Source organism: Schistocerca gregaria, chromosome 1 (genome assembly GCF_023897955.1).
Source record: "Schistocerca gregaria isolate iqSchGreg1 chromosome 1, iqSchGreg1.2, whole genome shotgun sequence".
Classification (NCBI taxonomy): Eukaryota; Metazoa; Arthropoda; class Insecta; order Orthoptera; family Acrididae; genus Schistocerca; species Schistocerca gregaria.
The window spans coordinates 482,655,918-482,680,559 of NC_064920.1; positions in this window are offsets into that span (position 1 = coordinate 482,655,918).

A 24,642-nucleotide genomic window follows, 5' to 3' on the forward strand; every position below is an offset into this window, starting at 1 on the left:
CTCCAGCGTCTATTCACTGCCTTCTTACGGTTTCCACTCTTTAGGAATAATGTACCGTTATTTCTTCACAGGCTTTCACGAACCTCACTGAAAATGTCTCCTGCAGAGTTTCAGCCGTCGTAAAAGCGGAGGGTGGACGCTCCCCTTATTACAATACACTACTGGCCATTAAAATTGCTACACCAAGAAGTAATGCAGACGATAAACGGTTATTCATTCGACAAATATATTATACTAAAACTGACTTGTGATTACATTTTCACGCAATTCCGGTACATAGATCTTGAGAAATCAGTACCCAGAACAACCACCTCTGACCGTAATAACGGCCTTGATACGCCTGGGCATTGAGTCAAAGACAGCTTGGATGGCGTGTGCAGGTACAGCTGCCCATGCAGGTTCAACACATTACCGCAGTTCATCAAGAGTAGTGACTGGCGTATTGTGACGAGCCAGTTGCTCGGCCACCATTGACCAGACGTTTTCAATTGGTGACAGATCTGGAGAATGTGCTGGCCAGGGCAGCAGTAGAACATTTTCTGTATCCAGAAAGGCCCGTACAGGACCTGCAACATGCCTACTGAAATGTACGGTTTCGCAGGGATCGAATTAAGGGTAGAGGCACGGGTCGTGACACATTTGAAATGTAACGTCCACTATTCAAAGTGCCGTCAATGTGACCAAGAGGTGACCGAGACGTGTAACCAATGGCACCCCATACCATCACGCCGGGTGATACGCCAGTATGGCTATGACGAATACACGCATCCAATGTGCGTTTGCCGGCCGCGGCGGTCTCGCGGTTCTAGGCGCTTAGTCCGGAACCGCGCGACTGCTACGGTCGCAGGTTCGAATCCTGCCTCGGGCATGGGTGTGTGTGATGTCCTTAGGTTAGTTAGGTTTAAGTGGTTCTAAGTTCTATGGGACTGATGACCAGAGATGTTAAGTCCCATAGTGCTCAGAGCCATTTGAAACATTTTTGAATGTGCGTTCACCGCAATGTCGCCAAACACGGATGCTACCATCATGATGTTGTAAACAGAACCTGGATTCATCCGAAGAAATGACATTTTGCCATTCGTGCACCCAGGTTCGTCGTTGAGTATACCATCGCAGGCGCTCCTGTCTGTGATGCAGCGTCAAGGGTAACAGTAGCCACGATCTCCGAGCTGATAGTCCATGCTGCTGCAAACGTCGTCGAATTGTTTGTGCAGATGGTTGTTGTCTTGCAAATGTTCCCATCTCTTGACTCAGGGATCGAGACGTGGCTGCACGATCCGTTACAGCCATGCGGATAAGATGCCTGTCATATCGACTGCTAGTGATCCGAGGCGGTTGGGATCCAGCACGGCGTTGCGTATTACCCTCCTGAACCCTCCAATTCCATATTCTACTCAAGTCATTGGATCTCGACCAACGCGAGCACTAATGTCGCGATACGATAAACCGCAATCGCGATAGGCTACAATCCTACCTTTCTCAAATTCGGAAACGTGATGGTACGCATTTCTTCTCCTGACACGAGGCATGACAACAACGTTTCACCAGGCAACGTTGGTCAACTGCTGTTTGTGTATGAGAAATCGGTTGGAAACTTTCCTCATGTGAGCCCGTTGTAGGTGTCGCCACCGGCGCTAACCTTATGTGAATGCTCTGAGAAGCTAATCATCTGCATATCAAAACATTTTCTTCCTATCGGTTAAATTTCGCGTCTGTAGCACGTCATCTTTGTGGTGTAGCAATTTTAATGGCCAGTAGTGTATATACTAATATATGTCCGCATGCTTTTGATCAGATGACTTATGTTAGCCAAATTTCTGGACCAACATTCCAATTCTCAGATTAACATGGAGCTCTTCTCCATCCGCCCTGTAAAATTCTTGTCCTCTAGAGCGCAACAGTCGATTTATACCTTCTTTGAGCTGCTATTAGCCCATTGTGAAAATTATGTCACCATAATTCCACCGTAGCTACAGTGCTTCTTTTTCTACATCTCCCCAACAGTTTAGAATGTTGTCCATACTCAAGCACTGATGACAATCTCTCCTGCATGCTACAAAGCGGAATTGAGACGGAAAATCACGCAACCTGTAGTACGCTCGTTGTGGCATCTGATCAACAACTCCCTGTGAGGCGCACTTTCAACGTTGTGAACCAAGTAGACGAAGTATCGTACTTCTGCACCAGGAGGTGTTTCCTCTCTTTTCACCCCCGAATCTTCAGATGGTGTGGGTCTGTGCATGGAAAGCCCATACGATACGAAGCTATGATTGGCAGACGCTGGGCGATCTATTTAGTATTTGAAAAACAAATGAGAATCTATAATTTCACGATAATGGCCGAAGACATACGATGTTTAATGATGCCAACTATAGATACCACATGAAGCTTTATTACGTCATTCCAATCCCTAATTTCGTTATTCAGGCGAGTCAGCAAATGCTTTCCTCTATTATTATTATTATTATTATTATTATTATTATTATTTCGTCTTCAACAACGTAATTATTTCCGTCTCAGGATGAGCAGTAGTACTTATGTTCTCATAGTCGAAAGCTTAGGGACGGCTTGCACTTATGGACGCTAGTGATGATGGGACTTTCACTATGGCTACCTATCGTAATTCTGTGAACAGCACCTATTCGTCCAGTCCGTTTCTACATTAGTGTACTTTCTAATTTGCCCTTTAAATCGCTATAGCATTGCGGATGTGTTCTGCCACACTGGATGTACTAGAAGCCCAACATTTCCGGCACGCATGCCATGCGAATTTCTAGAAAAGGCTCTTGAGAATTTTGGGGTAGTACTGTCAAAAAAGAACGGTCCACTGTGAAAGTTCCCATGCCTTTGAATTCATCCTTGCCGTGTCGTGTTGGGAGATTTTAGCAGAAGTCCCTACTGAACTCCGTTTTGACGTTTATGATGTACTCCATTTCCTAAAATTGTTACTGCATGTATGAACTTTTCTCAGAAACTACTTTTGATTCCATATTATTTCATGCTAGCTGTACTCGTAAACTAAAAAACTTAAATGAATTACACAAAGAGACTGGGAAAACCTTTTGGGAAACCTATTCTTACTGTTCTGCGATTACTGCCAGACAAAAATATAGAAATTCCAGATTATACGTATTTTTTTCTTTCTCTTCCGACTCAATTTTAGACGAGTTTTAGTGCTGGAGAGCAGCTTCGTGTTTGCTGATTGTTAAATACGGTGGACGAAACAATATACACAAAGTCTATAGAAACAAAACAGCATTATAAGAGTCGAAGGAGATGAAGGGAAGGCAGTGGTTCGGAAGAGAGTGAATTGGGGCTGTAACATAACCCTGATGTTTTTCAATCTGTACAATGACCAAGCAATAAAGGAAACCAAGCAGATATCTGGAATGCGAACGATCAGGTAGAAAAAATAAAACTTTGAGATCTGTAGATGAGTCTGCCAAAGACGGCAAATGACCTGAAAGTGCTGTTGAACGGACTGGATAGTGTCTTGATAAGAGATTATAAAATGAACAGCAACAAAAGTAATTGAAGGTTAATGGAATGTAATCGAATTAAATTAGGTGATGTTGATAGAACTGGATAAGAAAATGAGACACTAAAAGTAGTCTACGGAGAGGAAAATGGCTAATGATGCCCGAAGCACGAAGGATATTAAATGCAGACTGGCAATAGCAAGACTATCACATCTGAAAAAGAGATATTCCTAAACATCTCGTATAAACTGACCTGTTATGCAGTCTTTTCAGAAGGTATTAGGGTACAGTGCAGCCTTGCACCGAAGTGACTCGTGGACAATAAGCAGTTCCTACAAGAATAGAAGAGAAGATTTTGAATTCTGGTGTTGTAGAAAAGCCAGCGATTGGATGATTAGATAGAGTAACTAATGTTGAGATACTGTATCGAATTGGGAAAAAGCAAAGTTACGGTACAACTTGACTAAAAGAAGGGATCAGATGGTACGACACATCCTGAGGCATAAAGGAATCGTCACTTTGACAATGAACGGATCAGTGTGTGTGCGAGCATGTGTGCGTTTTGAGGGGATTGGGTGGGGGTGGGGGTGGGGGGGGGGGGGGGTGGAGGTCTGTGTAAAAACTGCAAACGGAGAACATGGATTGAATACAGCAAGTAGGATCAGAAGGATAATGTAGGTTGAAGTAGTTATGTGGAAACGAAGAGGCTTGCACAGGATAAACTAGCTTGGAGGTCTGCACCAAACCAATCCCGACTGAAGACCATAACAAAAAATTCATTTCCTAAGATAACTGCTGCAGAAATGTATTTCTTTCCATGCTTCCTCGACACTGCACTTTATTTCCTAATACATGTCAAATAAGGAAAATTTTCAAGAATTCCCTGAACAGTTTTTGAGAAACGTATTACTTATTATTCAGCATTTACGCTAAAACAGACCAATAGACAGCCAAGACGATTTTTGCTTTTTCTTCCCACTTCGACTCAGTTCTTACACGTAATACCAATTTCTCTTGTACACTCAATAGCCTCCTCTTTCCCTTTAGTTAATCTGTACGAATCAGCTAATTTTTACCTCACACATATGAATTAGCTCGGTGGTATCATGTGAGTCGGAAGATCTCAGACGAGAGCATAATATGCCGATCTAGTGCGATCTTTCAGGGACGATGCCCGCCTAATGCTGGGCATTAGCGACCTACTTTTTAGCACTCGCCGCTCTAACTACGTGGCTAAAAAGTGGTCCCTCCGAATGGCCTTCACCAACATGATAGAAACCTGCTCTTCCATCGTGAGTAACAGCCTTGGAGTTCCTCATGGTCACTATTATATCTCCTGTTCCTTTTCTTGGTCTTCTAAGAGCTCCAACGTAGAATCGTGTTTGTTTTCGCTGGTGTAGTCGAAACTTAACCAGATGAAAGAGGCGTGTAAACAAAGGGACACCTATTTTCACGTAAGTGCCAACATTTAATAGATTCCGATAAAATGACGTTCAAAGTTTTGATGCGACGTCATGTATTCTCGCACACAGTGTGTATCCAAGTGAGTTCGTAGCGAAGCGGCTATGAGTACGGTCTCGAGTTGTTGAGACCCATGTTCAAACCTTCGCTTACGTTCTTTTTTCTCTCTTTTGTTATCGCAGAAGTACGTGACATCAGTACTTTTTGTGGCGTCGCGAAATAAAAAGAAATTATTGACAAAAAAACTGAAGCATATTAAATATTACTGAAAATGGATTTTATCATCACAGTTGACAGGGATTAACGCATTCCAGAAAACTGTTAGTAACAGTGTTTGTTTGTCTGTAATGGGTCAGTGACAGATTACATTATTGACTCGTGAGGTGGGCACAGCGATCACTCCTAATACGGTAGGATGTTTGTCGATGAGGCCGGCCGCGATGGTCTCGCGGTTCTAGGCGCGCAGTCGGGAACCGTGCGACTGCTACGGTCGCAGATTCGAATCCTGCCTCGGGCATGGATGTGTGTGATGTCCTTAGGTTAGTTAGGTTTAAGTAGTTCTAAGTTTTAGGGGGCTGATGACCACAGCAGTTGAGTCCCATAGTGCTCAGAGCCATTTGAACCATTTTTTTTGTCGATGAGATCGAAATATCCACATGTTGATTAAAGGTAATTCCGCCAACTTCTATGCTATTACATTAACCCTGCGACGTGTAGGGTTACTGCCGGCCAGAGTGGCCTAGTGGTTCTAGGCGCTACAATTTGGAGCCGCGCGACCGCTCCGCTCGCAGGTTCGAATCCTGCCTCGGGCATGGATGTGTGTGCTGTTCTTAGTTTAGTTAGGTTTAAGTAGTTCTAAGTTCTAGCGGACTGATGACCATAGAAGTTAAGTCCCATAGTGCTCAGACCCATTTGCACCACTTCTTTGTAGGATTACTGACAGATGAATAATGCTATTTGCCGATTACAGAAGTGTCGCGTTTCCATCGCACAGCAAAGGGAAATCACGTATAAAAGTGATGAATCCCAAATAAACGTCTTGATCCATAATCATTGTAGGCTCCAGCTTTAGAGGAAATACTTCGAGTAGCGTAGTTTGCCACGAAATTATCACCGGATCGCGAGGTGTTTGACTACGTTAACGAGGATGTTTTCGTAATGATACTTACGCTAAAAATGTGACCATAGCTGATGTGACAGAGCGTTGCTCGTAGTGTTCCGAATTTTTATGCTTTGAATGTTTTTGTTATTGACATCAGCCATGGGAATGCACTGGTTCTGTTGAAGTATAACAGTAAAAATTAAAGAAAAAATGATATGCCAGAATGAATATGTTTTTAATTTTGAATGACCGTTAATTATATGAGACTGTATAAGATTTGTGATGATAAGATCTGTTTTTAATAAGATTTGAAATGTTCATTTCTTTTGTCTGTAATTCCATTGTATTTCAAGATCTCACAAAAGGTACTGATTTTACATACATCCAGGACAACAAAAATATAAAAAGATAATATAAGACTTAATTTGAACACGGTGTTCAAAAATTCGGAGGTGATTACAGGCTATTTTTTACATAAAGGGTCTCCAACACTCCAAAATGTAATCAGTGGCTAGGTCCAAACTTTAGGTGACTGGCTCACCCAGCCCATGTGGATACACGTGCATAAACGGACTGATGAAGTAGTGTCCACACTTTGACCGTAATTTTCTCGTAAACTATTGATTGTTTGCACCTAGGCCAAAGTAGGTGTCCCTTTATTTTCGCCCCTAACCCTTCTTTCACCCTGCTAACTTTAGACTGTATCTGATAGCGAACTCTATAGGGTCTCACTTAACAGTTTAAGTGTTACAGTATGGAAGATCAATGTTACTCAGAACTGCACTGAACGAGATATTTCTGGGATTCCTCAAATTTCACTTCAAATACCGGCGTGATCGTTTTGAAAACAGCTGCCTTACATCTAACGCTATATCTACATATCGCATGCCACCTTACAGTGTGTGCTGGGGATATATTTGGTAACACTAATCTCCATTCTTTATTTCATTCGCGAGCGGTGGGTGGATTTAACGGTTGTTTATAAATCTATGAGCTCTAATGGCTGACCATTACTGAAACGTGCGCTCGCGGAATTTTAACAATAAATTCTCCATGATGCACTACGCTTTTTTATTCTTTTCTGAGCTACTAGAAATTATGAAAGTCTTACAAAGTATTTTGTAAGGCACATTTCTTTTCGTAGCACAATAACATTTCCATAACATTCTACCAACAAAACACAGCCTCATGTGTACTTTTCTACAATTAGTTTCAGATGGTCATTCTACTTAAGTCATTCCGTAGGGGGACTAGGTTTCTTATGATTGCTGTTGTTTCAGTGATTTCTCACCAATAGTGTAGTCGAAAAGTAAATGACCTCTTCTCTTATTTATCTGTAATATGTTACATTTATTTACGTTAAGTATCATCTGCTAGTCTTTTCCCCTATCTTCTATCATCTGCACGTCTTTCTGGATTTCGTTAGAGTCTCTTGGCGTTGTAGTCTTTCTTTAGACAACAACACTGTCGACATACTGTCTCACGGAGGTGTCGCAGTTATCCACTGTATCTTATACAGGGTGTTACAAAAAGGTACGGCCAAACTTTCAGGAAACGTTCCTCATACACCAATAAAGAAAATATGTTATGTGGACATGTGTCCGGAAACGCTTAATTTCCATGTTAGAGCTCATTTTAGTTTCGTCAGTATGTACCGCCAGTTGGTCCAATTGAAGGAAGGCAATGTTAACTTCGGTGCTTGTGTTGACATGCGACTCATTGCTCTACAGTACTAGCATCAAGCACATCAGTACGTAGCATCAACAGGTTAGTGTTCATCACGAACGTGGTTTTGCAGTCAGTGCAATGTTTACAAATACGGAGTTGGCAGATGCCCATTTGATGTATGGATTACCACGGGGCAATAGCCATGGCGCGGTACGTTTGTATCGAGACAGATTCCCAGAACAAAGGTGTCCCGACAGGAAGAGTTTCGAATCAATTGATCGGCGTCTTAGGGAGCACGGAACATTCCAGCCTATGACTCGCGACTGGGGAAGACCTAGAACGACGAGGACACCTCCAGTCGACGAGGCAATTCTTCGTGCAGTTGACGATAACCCTAATGTCAGCGTCAGAGAAGTTGCTGCTGTACAAGATACCGTTGACCACATCACTGTATGGAGAGTGCTACGGGAGAACCAGCTGTTTTCGTACCGTGTGCAGCGTGTGCAGGCACTATCAGCAGCTGATTGGACTCCAGGGGTACACTTCTGCGAGTGGTTCATCGAACAATATGTCAATCCTCATTTCAGAGCAAATGTTTTCTTTGCGGATGAGGCTTCATTCCAACGTGATCAAATTGTAAATTTTCACAATCAACATGTGTGGGCTGACGAGAATCCGCACGCAAATGTGCAATCACGTCATCATCACAGATTTTCTGTGAACGTTTGGGGAGGCATTATTGGTGATGTCTTGATTGGGGCCCCATGTTCGTCCACCTACGCTCAATGGAGCACGTTATCATGATTTCATACGGGATACTCTACCTGTGCTGCTATAACATGTGCACTTACAAGTACGACACAACATGTGGTTCATGCACGATGGAGCTCTTGCACATTTCAGTGGAAGTGTTAGTACGCTTCTCAACAACAGATTCGGTGACCGATGGGTTGTAGAGGCGGACCAATTCCATGGCCTCCACGCTCTCCTGACCTCAACCCTCTTGACTTTCATTTATGGGGCGTTTGTAAGCTCTTGTTTACGCAACCCCGGTACCAAATGTAGAGTCTCTTCTTGCTCGTATTGTGGACGGCCGTGATACAATAAGCCATTCTCCAGGGCTGCATCAGCGCCTCAGGGATACCATGCTACGGAGGGTGGATGCATGTATCCTCGCTAACGTAGGACATTTTGAACATTTCCTGTAACAAAGTGTTTGAAGTCAAGCTGGTACGTTCTGTTGCTTTGTGCTTCCATTCCATGGTTAATGTGATTTGAAGAGAAGTAATAAAATGAGCTCTAACATGGAAAGTAAGCTTTTCCGGACACATGTCCACATAACATATTTTCTTTCTTTGTGTGTGAGGAATGTTTCCTGAAAGTTTGGCGTACCTTTTTGTAACAACCTGTATACATGCTGTAGAGGGTAACGGCCTTCGTGATACTCCACAATTATTTTTACGTATGCCGACTTCGTTCCCCATCCTTATCTCGCCGAGTTAAAGCTCCACCTGCACCTACACCTAGTATTCAGCGCATCATAAAGGCCAATTTTCCGACTTAATGATGTGGAGCAGTGGTTACGACAATACGGTTCAGAGACTTGTCTAGCTGTCCCAGTTTAAAATTTTTGTGCTTACACTGACTACTCACTGCAGTTTTATACCGAGGCATGTTGTCGAAAACTTTTATTGGATATATCTCCACAGAATACCTGTGTACTCCCTCCCCTCCCCAAATATTTCTCAACCAAACCTTCAACGATCGGACATTAGACGTGGGATGGTAACAGCGGAAATACATCAAGTGATAATAATTTTGTGACCGTGTGCTTGTACGCGACGTACCTCGATAATTGGTTGAAATACAGCCGTTAACTTTCGAATGAAGTGAGAATATGCTATGTAAATCTAATTGAACAGTTTACTGTACATTGTAAACGATGCTTTCCCGGCACTTTCTTTTGTGGTATACATCAAGTAAAGTACACCACAAACTATTCATTCCAGACTTGAGGACTAAAGTGGTCATAATACATGTATTTTGGCAGATTTGAAAATTTAGTACAAAGACGCAAAAAATAAACGGTACTGGACACTGGAGACTCAGATTAAATGAGAAAATGTCCTGTAACATTGTAGGAAATGGAAATAAAAGTTAGTGCTAACAGCTTCGACTTTTCTTGCCAGGCAGCAACTGCTCGGGTTGTCTGCACTAAATGGACCAAAGACCGAGTAATGAATACATTAAGAGACCCGACGGGAGAGCATAGCTCCTTTTATTGATATTAAACGAACGCCGAATATTTTATTACTGTGCGGGTTATAGCTAAATTAGACTTCCTTTAGTGCGATGAAGATCGCAAAAGCTGAGGTTAATGGCTTTTTTATCCGCTTTTCCTGGTTTCCGCCAGCTATAAAATGTCTCATTTTCCTCGGTTGGAGACGTGTTGAATCAGATCTGAGACGCTATATTGCCAGCTATTTAAATGGTTAATTATGCACTTAACATCTTAAGTACAAGGGATGTGCCTTGAGAAAGGCAGTAACGAGGCACCTCGCTCAGACGGACAGCTTTCTCTCAGACTTATCGTTCCTTCTGTTGCGTACGCTCAGTTTTTTGCGACTAATTTCAGCGGTAGTCGGCAGATCTGATCCAAACGCTTCGTGGCGTCTTATATAGATTTAGTGTCGGCGCAACACCTGGTTAATCTATAAATTGCAGTTTTAAAATTTTGATTTACATCTTTACTATGTTTTTAAAACTGTCGCTCCTTCTTAGTATTTTTGTGACTGCTTTGTCATTGTTTAAACACGCGATCATCCTTTTGTTTTTTCCACTCGTTACTCTTATTTACCATGACATTTAGACGAAAGATAAGAAAGAGAGTGTGCTCATTGAAGTGTCTAGAACGCACAAAGAATTCACGTATTAGGACTGAAAAACCTGAGTCGAAACAAGCCCCCCGGAGTAGACAACATTCCATTGGAACTACTGACGGCCTTGGGAGAGCCAGTCCTGACAAAACTCTACCATCTGGTGAGTAAGATGTATGAGACAGGCGAAATACCCCCAGACTTCAAGAAGAATATAATAATTCCAATCCCAAAGAAAACAGGTGCTGACAGATGTGAAAATTACTGAACGATCAGTTTAATAAGTCACAGCTGCAAAAAACTAACGCGAATTCTTTACAGACGAATGGAAAAACTAGTAGATGCGGACCTCGTGGAGGATCAGTTTGGATTCCGTAGAAATGTTGGAACACGTGAGGCAATACTGACCCTACGACTTATCTTAGAAGCTAGATTAAGGAAGGGCATACCTACGTTTCTAGCATTTGTAGACTTAGAGAAAGTTTTGACAATGTTGACTGGAATACTCTCTTTCAAATTCTGTAGGTGGCAAGGGTAAAATATAGGGAGCGAAAGGCTATTTACTATTTGTACAGAAACCAGATGGCAGTCATAAGATTCGAGGGACATGAAAGGGAAGCAGTGGTTAATACAGGTATTAAAATCCATGGAGAAGAAATAAAAATTTTGAGGTTCGCCGATGACATCGTAATTCTGTCAGAGACAGCAAAGGACTTGGAAGAGCAGTTGAACGGAATGGATAGTGTCTTGAAAGGAGGATATAAGATGAACATCAACAAAAGCAAAACGAGGATAATGGAATGTATTCGATTAAGTCGGGTGATGCTGAGGGAATTAGATTAGTAAATGAGACACTTGAAGTAGTAAAGGAGTTTTGCTATTTGGGGAGCGAAATAACTGATGATGATCGAAGTAGTGAGGATACAAAATGTAAACTGGCAATGGCAAGGAAAGCGTTTCTGCAGAAGAGAAATTTGTTAACATCGAGTATAGATTTAAGTGTCAGGAAGTCATTTCTGGAAGTATTTGTATGGAGTGTAGCCATGTATGGAAGTGAAACATGGACGATAAATAGTTCGGACAAGTAGAGAATAGAAGCTTTCGAAATGTGGTGCTACAGAAGAATGCTGAAGATTAGATGGGTAGATCACATAACTAATGAGGAAGTATTGAATAAGATTGGGGAGAAGAGAAGTTTGTGGCACAATTTGACGAGAAGGAGGGATCGGTCGGTAGGACATGTTCTGAGGCACCAAGGGATCACCAATTTAGTATTGGAGGGCAGCGCAGAGGGTAAAAATCGTAGAGGGAGACCAAGAGATGACTACACTAAGCAGATTCAGAAGGATGTGGGTTGCAGTGGGTTCTGGGAGATGAAGAAGCTTACACAGGATAGAGTAGCATGGAGAGCTACATCAAACCAGTCTCAGGACTGAAGAACACAACAACAACAGCTCTTATTTACCATGACATTTAGCCGAAAGATAGGAAAGAGAGTGTGCTCATTGAAGTGTCTAGAACGTACAAAGAATTCACGTATTAAGATCTCGAGAAACATCGAGAAGCCCAATATCGTGATCTAGAATGTACTGTTGTTCCGTTTCCTTTATGAGTGGCCAGATACCAGTGCTATTTCCTTTCTTATTTGAGGTATTTCGTAGATCAAAACAAAAAGCAGAAATGTCAGGGACATGGAAAAAGGGACATATTGGGAGAAGTAGCAGAAAGAAACAATTATTAGCAAGCTCCTCTATTGTATTTGTACTTTCTTAGGTTGATAATAAAATATATCAAAATTAGTAGAATAGCAATTACCAAAAGCCAGCTGTTTTAATACGTAGTTACTGCTTGATATATACACTAGTAAACGGATCGTTGGCAGAATACAGCACATATCTAAATGCTGTAGTTGTTACTTTTCATGGTGCTAATAGGAGTTTCTGGTCCCTCAATCCAAATAATAGGAAGACTTTTAGGTGCGGCTAGTAAGATATGGTTTCAATTTCCTATTTTATCTACATGAATTACGAACTTCTTACTGTGTGACTGCTACCTCTAGTTTAAGATGTTACTACTAAAATATGTAACCTCTCTCTTTAACGTAAACAGCTGATATGTAAAGAAATTATTTTCGTGTCCTGTATTGTAGTTGGTTGAATATCAGCTCGCTTTAAGCTAATTAATGTCATTATCCACAAGAAGTCCATCGGGAAGTGAGTAATACAATTCAAAATCTTTAGAAGAAAGTCCCTGCAAAACGTACAGTTTTCTACTTTGTCATTCTTTTTTTGCAACATATACCTAACTCACACTATTGTACCCGGGTCTGGGATTAATTCATTTTAAAAATAACGAACATAAGCCGTAGAAATTTTCAGTAATATCTATTTTAGGATGAGGGTGTTTGTGTGTGTGTGGGGGGGGGGGGGGGAGTAGTAGCGATATAGGTATTTAATGTTATTATAGTTTTGATTAGGGCCTGTGATAGGACACAACTGTTCAGCTGGTAAGGCCAAAAAGTAGCTGATTTCGACTTCCGATCAACTTCAGCTACATACATATTCCACAAAGTATTTTTTCTGTGGCGGAGAGTGGTAGCATCTCGTTTTTCGAAAGATGCTTACTCATTCATCACTAAATATTGCCAAGTATTCTCCTATCCGAAGTATCTTACGTACATTTGCCCGAAGGAGGGATAGTACCATGGACTCTGTAACGTGCCTGACTTAACTTTCATCTATGAGGCTACAGCCACGGCATTAGAGTACTTCAGTGCTATGTGTAACATTTTCATCCAAATCAACATGCAGAGGGGAACAAAAACTTGGAAACATTAAAAAACACAACACATTACCATGCCTAATACGGTGTAGGAAACCTGTTGGCATACGAAACAGCTTCCAGTAGTCTCGGAATGGATAAATTTAGGAGCTGTACGATTTCCAAGGGAATTTTATACCATTATTCCGACGAAATAGTAAATGATACAGGTCTATAACGATCAGGCACCCTTCTCTCCAAAGCAGACCAGATACGCTCAATAATACTTCGATTTGGTACTCATAAAACCAGTCATGGACTATGCGAACTGTGTGAACAGGGGCTTCGTTTTCTTGCAACACAGCATCATCACTGGCAAACAACATTGTACCGTGGGATGGACCTGATCAACCAAAGTGAGATATAAATCTTCGATATGGCGCCTCTTGAAACATAACTCTCCAGCTCCCTTGTTCACGATAGGACCCATCATATGAGCATCTCCAATTTGACCACATTCGAATTCACGTCGGCTGTCAGACCATATTTTTGACCAATGTATTGTGGTTCTGACTGAGTCCGGCGGGAGTGGCCGAGCGGTTCTAGGCGTTACGGTCTGGAGCCGCGCGACCACTGCGGTCGCAGGTTTGAATCCTGCCTCGGGCATGGATGTGTGTGTTGTCCTTAGGTTAGTTAGGTTTAAGTAGTTCTAAGTTCCAGGGGACTGATGACCTCAGCAGTTAAGTCCCATAGTGCTCAGATCCATTTTTTTCTGACTGAGGACATTGAATAGGTGTGATTCGTGGTCAAATACAACAGCACATCGTGCAAGCATGGCTAGCATCTACGTTTATGTTCAAGCTTGCACTTCTCGCGATGTTTCAGCATTTTTGGCCAACCCCTCAACATATTCTAAAAACCACTATAAAGTGTCCGACAGAGGGCACTTAGCATGTAGGTAGATATTGGGGTTAGTTATTTTTGAAAACATCGTTGGAGAAAGTCAGAGGTCGCAATGCAGTATTTGAAATTGAATATAAAATAGTCTAGGTTGCAAGACACGTTAGTTAAATGATAACCTGCTTCAATCACTACATGATCATCTTCAGACCTTCAGCCATATTGATGGCCCATGGCTGCGCTTGGAACAGAAGTCGCTGAATGACTGCTCAGCTGTTGTCTATCGCCTTGCAGCGGTTCCTGCTCCATGCACAGCCAGTCTGAAGATAGTCATGTGATGATCGAAACCGGTAAACTTTTAATAAATGTGATTTGCGATCTAGACTGTTTTGTAACTAATTTCGAATGTTCTGGTTTCTTCTCGTTCCATTCGCCTATGGTTCGCGGGGCGATGACTGTTAAAATACCTCTGTACAGGTTGTCAGCAATAAACATATAGCTGAAGGACGTCTCTACATCCAACAGTTAATACCGGTTTTAAAACTCTATAATTCAGATTTTCGCCAGCTAATTGACGTATGTCTTTAGGAGTCTATCTATCTTACATACAAGCCGGCCGGTGTGGCCGTGCGGTTCTAGGCGCTTCAGTCTGGAACCGCGTGACCGCTACGGTCGCAGGTTCGAATCCTGCCTCGGGCATGGATGTGTGTGATGTCCTTAGGTTAGTTAGGTTTAAGTAGTTCTAAGTTCTAGGGGACTGATGACCACAGATGTTAAGTCAATTGTGCTCAGAGCCATTTGAACCATTTGAGCCATCTTACATACAACTGAGGCGATAAGGTCATTCCATTTTATATCGCTACAAATTATTACATCCAGGTATTCGTATGAATTGACAATACCAATTGTGACTTATTCAATTCATCCTTATAGGTGCCATGTGATCGTTAGTCCTGGGTCGAAACGAAATGACAGTGAACTCATATTCTCATATGTATGAAATTTTTTATTTTGTTATTTTCCATTCATTAGTCTTCTGACCGGTTTGATGCGATCCATCAGACATTCTTCTCAATGCGAACCTCTTCATTTCAGCGTAGCAGCTGCAATTTGTGTCCTCAATTATTTGTTTTATGAATTCCAATCTCGGTCATCCCATCAGTTAATAACGTTTACACTTCAGTCTAGTGCCTTGTGTGTTATTCCCTGATGTCTTATAATATACTTTGCCGTCCTGTCCCTTGTTCTTGTCATGTTCCTTTCTTCGCCGATTCTGTGATGAACCTCTTTATTCCTAATCTTATCAGTCCACGCTCTTCTCAACATTCTTGTTTGCCACCTTCTCCCTCCTTAGATGAGTGGTCAGCGTGTCTGACTTTCTTGCGAAGAACCTGGCCGCAAGTCCCCGTCTTGCCAGGGCCATGTCCTGGGTAGAGGAATGCAACGGGGTACACCAAACCTCGTAATGGCAACCGATGAGCAGCACATATGAGAAGCAGAAGGTCTGCAAAGTCGGAAACGCGCTGGAGTGTGGCGTTCTGATTCCATATCCCATCCGCATGACACCTCATGGCAGAGGATGACACGATGACTGGTTAATGTCGCATGGTCTCCGTGCTCTGATCGCAGAGTTGTTAGTATCGATAGTACCAGGTTTCAAACTCTTGGATTCTCTTTTTCTCCGGTTTTCCCATAGACCATGATGTAAAGGAGACGACTTATAGGACATTAGTGCCACCAATTCTAGGGTAGTGGTAGAGTCTTTCGGATCCCACCAGGTCGTATTAAACGAAGACATCAAAACAACAGATTTGTTACGGGTAGGTTCAATTAACTCCCTAGTATTATGAAGATGCTTAGTGAAGTCACATGGAAATCAGTGGAGGGAAAACGATGTTCTTTCCGCTAAATGTTATTGAGAAATATTAGAAAACCGGCATTTTAAGTTGACTAAAGAACGATTCTACTGCTGCCAATATAAATTTTCGCGTAAGGACCACGACGAAAATATAAGAGAAATTAGGGCTTGTGCGGAGTCATACAGGCAGTCGTTTTTCCCTCGTTCTGTTTGGGTGTGGAACACGAAAGGAGATGACTAGTTGTGGTACAAGACACCGTCTGCCAAGCACTCTACGATGGGTTGCAGAGCATGTACACTGTGTGATCAAAAGTATCCGGACACCTGGTTGAAAATGACTTACAAGTTCGTGGCGCCCTCCATCGGTAATGCTGGAATTCAATATGGTGATGGCCTAACCTTAGCCTTGATGACAGCTTCCACTCTCGCACGCATAGGTTCAATCAGGTCCTGGAAGGTTTCTTCTGGAATGGCAGCCCTTCTTCACGGAGTGCTGCACTGAGTACAGGACGTCAGTTGGTGAAACCAGACACGAAATCGGCGTTCCAAAACATCTCAAAGGTGTTCTATAGGATTCAGGTCAGGGCTCTTTGCAGGCCAGTCCATTACAGGCATATTATTATCGGGTAACCACTCGGCCACAGGCCATGCATTATGAACAGTTGCTTGATCTTCTTGAAACATGCAATCGCCGTCAGCGAATTTCTCTTCAATAGTGGGATGCAAGAATGTGCTTAAAACCTAAATGTAGGCCTGTGATTGATAGTCCCACGCAAAACAACAAGGGGTGCAAGCTCCCTCCATGAAAAACACGACCACACCATAACACCATAGTCTCCGAATTTTATTGTTCGCACTACACACTCTGGCAAACGACGTTAACCGGGCATTCGCCATATCCACACCATGCCATCGGATCGCCACATTGTGTACCGTGATTTGTCACTCCACACAACGTTTTTCCACTCTTCAATCGTTCAATGTTTACGATTCTGACACAAGCGATGATGCGTCGTTTGGCATTTACTGACGTGATGTGTGGCTGATGAGCAGCCGCTTGACTATGAAATCCAAGTTTCCTTACCTCCCGCCTACCTGTCACAGTACCCTACAGTGGGTCCTGATGCAGTTTGGAATTCCTGTGTGATGGTCCCGATAGATGTCTCCCTATTATACATTATGACCGTTTTCAACTGTCGGTGTTCTCTGTCAGTTTAAGAACTGCAAATTTCCATAGTTTCTTTCTAAGAAGAAAAACGAGCAACAGGTAGTCATGAAATATGTACTCACGAAAACAGGGGCTTTATACATAGAAAATAGAAAGGCGTTCTGAGAGGGTGTGCGGACATTCACCACGCCGGTCATTTGGCACGGCGGACATTTACCACGGTTTTACCTACTCCGAAGGGTTGGGTCCTTTGTCTCCCCTTCCTCCTGCCCCTCCTTACTCGCAGTCCGAACCGCAGTAAAGGTACTTACTGAGCCTTTCCACTGGTTTTCTTAAGATAGGACTAGAATCTCTATGAATTTTTCGCCACATTTCTATAGAGAGTTTCGTTGTGGAAACTATTAAATGCATCTCGCATTGAAATCCGCACCAAATTTCGAGCCACAGTAAAACTTCGCCAATCTTGGAGATTTTGCGCTCTTCTAAATTATACATGCCTTTTTCGGTGCTCCTGCAGCAGCTTTCTGTCGTGTTTTGTGTACCATGGGGCACCAGTTCCGTCTCTTATTAATTTATTTGGTATGAATCTCTCGAGTGCTGTTGATACTATTTCTTTGAACTTAAGCCAGATATGGTCTTCACTTACATAGTTTGGAAGGATTGGAGAGAGTCTCTTAGAAAGACGTCAACCGAATTTGTAGTTGCTTTTATAAATTTAGATTTGTTGAATTTCTTTGTTACGGAATTGAGCCTCGCTACGACTGTGTGTTCACTAATTCCTGTACCCGTCGTGATGCTCAGGATTATTTGTGGCTAAGAGGTCAAGTGTGTTTTCGTAACCATTCACAATTTGAATGGTCTCGTGAAGTAATTGTTCAAAATAATTTTATAAAAAGCATTTAGAACAATTATGGAAGTTGTTTTCTATTTACAGTAGGGCCTGCAAATGTATTTTTTTCAACATACGGGAGGTAGACTGAAGTCACTGACAACTGTAATTGTATGAGTAGCGTACCTATTTGCGATGAGACTCGAGTTTTCTTTGAAATGTTCAGCAACTATTTCATCTGAGACCGGGGGTCGGAGCCAGTTATTAATTTATTCCGGTTGTCGAATGTAACCTCTGTCCATACTAAGTCACAGGAACTATCTGCTTCAAAGTCGATTGTGAGCTTACATTATTTTTCCTAAAGTTGTCCTTCTTGTTTCTGTTGTAGTGCAGATAATTACAATAACGGCTTTTCCCTCCAAAACCTAGGACGCTTTCTCTGTGACCCTGTAAATACCTGAGCTAAACAATGTAGAACAACAACGTACGGTACAAGCATAGCATTCTGTATTACTTCATTTCCTTATTTATAACATTTTAAAATTCTACGTCGACTTTAGATGACATGTCAAACATAGATGTTCTTATCTCTGTTTATGAACGTACATTCAGTCATTTTTTGAACATTGTCCCAGTACACTTTATTAACTAATGTTTCGCCACAAGGGATATCGGATTTTAGAGAGTAAAGTACTGTGGAGTATGTCGTTCTTCTTTTCAAACATTCACATACCCATGTCTTCGTTCCTTATTGTCTTTTGGACATGCAGTTGTAGTAATTAAAGTAGGCACAAATGCAGTGATAAAAAAGAAATGATTAGCGTACATTCGTATTCTGTTTACAGCGTTCCTTTCGTGTTGCTCCCATGGTCATGGACTGTTTTTATCGCAATCAGTAAGCGTGAAAGGAAGCTACCGTACAGACAGAGGGATCTATATTTATACTTGGCAGAACTAATTACATTCTAACATAATAGTCGGAATTGCTTTCATTTCCCAAAAAGATATAAATATTTCGATTTCGGGAAATAAGCTCTGTATTTCGCCAAGATGTCGAAGAAGAAGGTCCCTTACGTGCAGGTTGTATCGAGTAAGATGTGGAGACGGCGGTTTGAAAGCGGACAGAAGTAGTACGAGGAAGGACGTCCCTTGCCTGAGGGATCGCTACCTGGCGAAGGGCAAGTGTGGCAAATGTCCGGCGAGGCAAATGTCCAGCATTCGTCTGAGAAACCCCCCTATACGAAATGTATTCTTGTCAGCATCCATAGAAGCTAAAGGCTAACGATCAGTATTATGCGCCTGACGGTCACTTTAGCCCTTTCTATAGGTAGTCTGTTGTGGGTTCATAATATATTCATTTATATAGGATGACATTAAATAACAGGTAGGGTACGTATGCGACCCAATATGCTGACCCTCAGGGGAAGTATTGGCTCTTGAGCGAAATACTTTGACGATCACTACTCCAAGCTATGGCCATCTTTTGTATGGCCGTGCACTGGAATTCAGAAGCAAGTGTGTTCCGTGGAAAGACTTGGTTGGAAAGAACACTTATTTATAAAATAGCATGCTAGCCATTTGTCATTTGCTGTGCGCCTATAGCACAGGGGGAGGGGCTCGCAGTCCGTACGGCAGGCAGGCAGCGACATTTGCGCCCGCCTCGCTGGCCACGCACAGTAGCCTGCTGTGTACACGCTGCACGCCGCACGCTACACGCCGAGCGGACGGCAACGAGCAGGCCAGCCGGCACGTGGGCTGCGCTAACGTTTTTACAGGCCCATTGTGCGCCGGCCCCGCCGTGGATACACCCGCATAATGCCGCTATTAGGTGGCTGGCTTTGTGCGCGCCTGTTTGTGTTTGCATTGTGCGTCTGGGCACCAAGGCGGCAGACCAAACCTGCCGCAACGTCGCGCCCACCGGAGCAAAAAGGAAAAAATAACAGGCCGCTTCACCGTGCTCGCCGGGGCGAGCCGACCCCTGCACCTGCCAGCGGCTTTCAAACAAACTGTAAATACTCCGCGAACCATTGTGTTTTTGCACCTCCCCCTTCCGGCTTTCTTTTTTTCAAAGCGAGTCACTCCTTCCTGTCTTCCGCAAAATAAATGGTAGTTCGGTGCTTACGTGCTGGTGAGTGATATTATTCTCAACGGCTAACTAGTGTCTAGCGCCAAAGCAGTTTACTGTTAGTGGTCAGCCAGTCCCAAAATTTATGTTGGTGCACTTTCGCTTGACTGTTCACATACACGGATCGTCATAAAAGGAGCTGAATCCTGACGAAGCCGACAGACTTACTGCAAATGTCTCCACCATCAGCTATGACACTATTTACTTTTCCACGATCGGTCGCACACTCGGGAGCGTGGGTGGGGCCGTGACATTCTGTCCATCAGTTGGCATAAGAGGACCACAAACGGCCTTGCTTGCCAGTATGACATTGGTAGCGCCACCAGAGCGGCACCTGAACGTGGACTATGCGCCCGGGTGACACTTTCAACAGCACGTTACCCCGCTATGGTCTGTCGGTAAGCTAAAGAGCGAGCGAGCGAGTCCCCACTCTGTCAACCCAGCTACGGCACAAGGCTCTTCTACAGGCTGTTTCACAACATAGTACCGGCCCTGGCGTGGCGCGCGCTTCAAATCTGTGGCCAAGCCGTGTACAGATACGTCTCAGCTGCATTTACTTTTAGACAAATCCATTAAAACCATAAGGAATACAAAAAACGATAGCTTCTTCCGAAACACAACATTATAGAGTAAATAATATTGACTCAAGAACGGAAGTCAGCATTCTACTACAAACATAGAACCAAATGCCTGTTCAAGGGAATGTATGCTCCTCGATTAGTATTCGTAAAACGATCCCCATATAATGCAATCAGTCTGTAGAATTTAAGGCTTGTTCTTATTTTGTGTTTCTACTAAAAGGAATAAGTTCTCTTTGAAGGACTGCATTGAAACTTAAAAATTCTTGCAACTCAAAGAGTGTTTAAAAAGTAAGCAGAAATTTAGAAATTTATATTTTTGTGTGCTGTATCAGTCCAATTTGTCACTGTCTTCGTAAATATGCCTCAAAAGTATGTGTTCAATGTTGTACATATTGTGTATTTACTCTGTTGTCAGCTGTGAGAAGGGTTACATGTGTTTTGGTAGGCTCAACGATTATTTATTTTGTATAGAAATAAAGTGTTTGAAACTTTTAGAGATGATAAAGAGTGCTTTTGGTGAGCCCGTTACGAGTAAACCGAGGGCAGACAAGTGGTATAAACATTTCAAAGCGGGCCTTAAAGGTCAGTGGGTTTACAAGCATGGATGAGATTAAAAATGCACAGTTAAGAGACCTATAAACTATCCCGAAGAAACAGTTCCTAAAGTGTTTCGGGAATTGGTAAAAGCACTGGCATAAGTGTATAGTATGTAATGGGGAATATTTTGAAGTGGGTAACAATGCTGTGGGTTAACAAATAAAATTATTACAAAAAAAATAAAAATTAATATGTGAACGCACCTCGTATGTCAAGCTTTTTGCTTAGCAGTCCAGAATCGGTGTAAATGTTTCGAAGGAAATTTCAGCAGTGTTTAGAATGGCAATTGCGCACATGTTTTAAGCAATATGTCTTAGAATCAGGTGAACAGTGACTGAGAAAGAGATTTAGTGTTCCATAAGCATCAAAGGTTTTACGTGATTTTGAAACTGTCTGTAACGATAGGTTTCCTTCCAAAATTATTAGTTTTCCTTCGTGGCGATTCCAGTAAACGATGCGGCTTATTTTTCCATTCCTTACTTATGCGTCCTATTAGGTGAGGCTGACGTTTCATAAATTGTAGCCCATTGATTGTGACTGGTAATATTAGCCAACAGTTCTTTAATACACGCTATAATAACAATGGAGACGATCGAACGCTCGTTACTCCCCAAATACCTCCTCTTCTTCGTATTCTCCACATTTTCTTGCAATGCTAGACGATTATCCATCACTTCCGGATATCGAAGTACATCAGTAAGTACACAAAGTTAACTCACTGACACTGACAACTGCCGATCAGTGGCCGAGCGGTTCTAGGCGCTTCAGTCTGGAACCGCGTAACCGCTACGGTCGCTGGTTCGAATCCTGCCTCGGGAATGGATGTGTGTGGTGTCCTTAGGTTATTTAGGTTTAAGTACTTCTACGTTCTACGGGACTAATGACCTCAGAAGTTAAGTCCCATAGTGCTCAGAGCCATTTGAACCATTTTTGAACAGTGACAACTAAGATCCCACGAACAGAAACGACGTATATCACTGCACGCCGATCTACACTGCCAGACAAATAACGGGCAACAAATTTTTGGAGCCCCTGCAGGCCGGTGGCAGCGTTCTTCCCCCACCAAAAGCGGTGCTCGCTCTTGAATTTACAGACAGACTATATCTGAGTACGAGAAAGTGCGTATTGTGGAGCTGTGGGAAGCTGGATGGTGCTATGGTCGTACTGGACGCCGCTCCAATCGTATGAAAGCCTTCATTACCCGCTGTTGGGTGCAACGGATATAGAAAGGCATGCAAGCACTACATGTAGAATCTGGACGTCTGACATGGACCACAAGGAGGGACGACCGGTGGATCTTGTCGGCGGTCCTCGGCAGCGGTGGTGGATCGTTGCGTTCTGGTTATGTCGTCCCATCCTCTAAAATATGACGAGCGTCGAAGGTAGAGCCTCAAATCGAAGTCTCGGAACTTTCGAGCGGGTCTGCAGTTTCTTTGAACGAGAATTCTCACGACTGTAATAGGATTTAAAATTGAGGAAAACTGAAGACGTCGCTGAACTCGTGTCCTTTTGATGAAGGGTCATGACTTCGACATCGTATGCGTACTTCAGCGCTATCGCTGGTTTGTGGAGCGGAAAATTCTGTTTTATTTTCGGACGAGACGTGCTTCAACGTTTCCTGCAGTAATGGGCGAATACGAGTTATTTTATCTTTTGGTGACCTCTATTTGGCTTTGTCCAGCGTTCAGGGTCAGAGTAGGAAAACGCCTAATTTGATCGCTTGGAGCGCTCTAGGACGAAAGCTTGGCAGTAGGAGAATAGGTTCAAATGGTTCAAATGGCTCTGAGCACTATGAGACTTAACATCTGAGGTCATTAGCCCCCCTAGAACTTAGAACTACTTAAACCTAACTACCCTAAGGACATCACACACGTCCATGCCCGAGGAAGGATTCGAACTTACGACCGTAGCAGTCGCGCGGTTCCAGACTGAAGCGCCTAGAACCGCTCGGCCACAGCGGCCGGCTGGAGAATAGATACTGGCAGAAATAACAAAGCACTTGGCTAGCTGAATTGCGAAACTCTAAAGCATCATTTTCAAGTCCACTGTCGCCACAGAGCTTTAATCCAACTGGAAGTTTCAAATCAGCGCACACTCCGCTGTACAGTGAAAATTCACTCTGGAAGACCTGAAATTTTCTAATATAATACAAATAGTCTGTTTACAGCAGTGCTTGGCACATCATCTCGGCGTTACTTTCAAGACTTTGCAACGCAGAGCAGTAGAGCATTCACAAAGCACTCGTCCAAACAGTTTTGAAGAACCAGTTTCATGTAATGGATTTATGAGCTGTAATAGCAACAAAAACGCACAAGTTTGTCGTCATAATTTAGACGATATAAAATCGAAGATTGGCGACATCCGTATACACTATTTGACTCAACACAACGACGGAACTCAGGTATGCAGACTACGGCTATGTCAGCATGTAAATTAGGGGATTACTGCTTCTTTAAGTGCATTGCTAACGTCCTGTAAGTGAGTCGCTGTTATTTTTTCCTCCTGAATAGGGTTCCCCTTTCCGTCTTGTCTTACCCATCTCGCTGTAGTTCGCTGGTTATAACTACGGACTAAAAAACCATGTCTGAGTCCTTGTTGTCAGCAAGCACGCCGGCCAGTGGGCGTGCGTCTTTTCCTTGCTGGAATATTCCCTGCAGGCGGTCAGCCTGTAACCCTATCCACGTAGAGAGGCCACCACGCATCAAATGTGAAGTTGTTGTTGTGGCCTTCAGTCCTGATGCAGCTCTCCATGCTACTCTATCCTGTGCAAGCCTCTTCATCTCCCAGTACCCACTGCAACCCACATCCTTCTGAATCTGCTTAGTGTATTCATCTCTTGGTCTCCCTCTACGATTTTTACCCTCCACGCTGCCCTCCAGTACTAAATTGGCGATCCCTTGATGCCTCAGAACATGTCCTACCAACCGATCCCTTCTTCTGGTCAAGTTGTGCCACAAGCTTCTCTTGTCCCCAATCCTATTCAATACTTCCTCATTTGTTATATGATCTACCCATCTAATCTTCAGCATTCTTCTATAGCACCAAATTTCGAAAGCTTCTATTCTGTTCTTTTCTAAACTATTTGTCGTCCATGTTTCACTTCCATACATGGCTACACTCCATACAAATACTTTCAGAAATTTCTTCCTGACACGTAAATCTATACTCGATGTTAACAAATTTCTCTTCTTCAGAAACGCTTTCCTTGCCATTGCTAGTCTACATTTTATATCCTCTC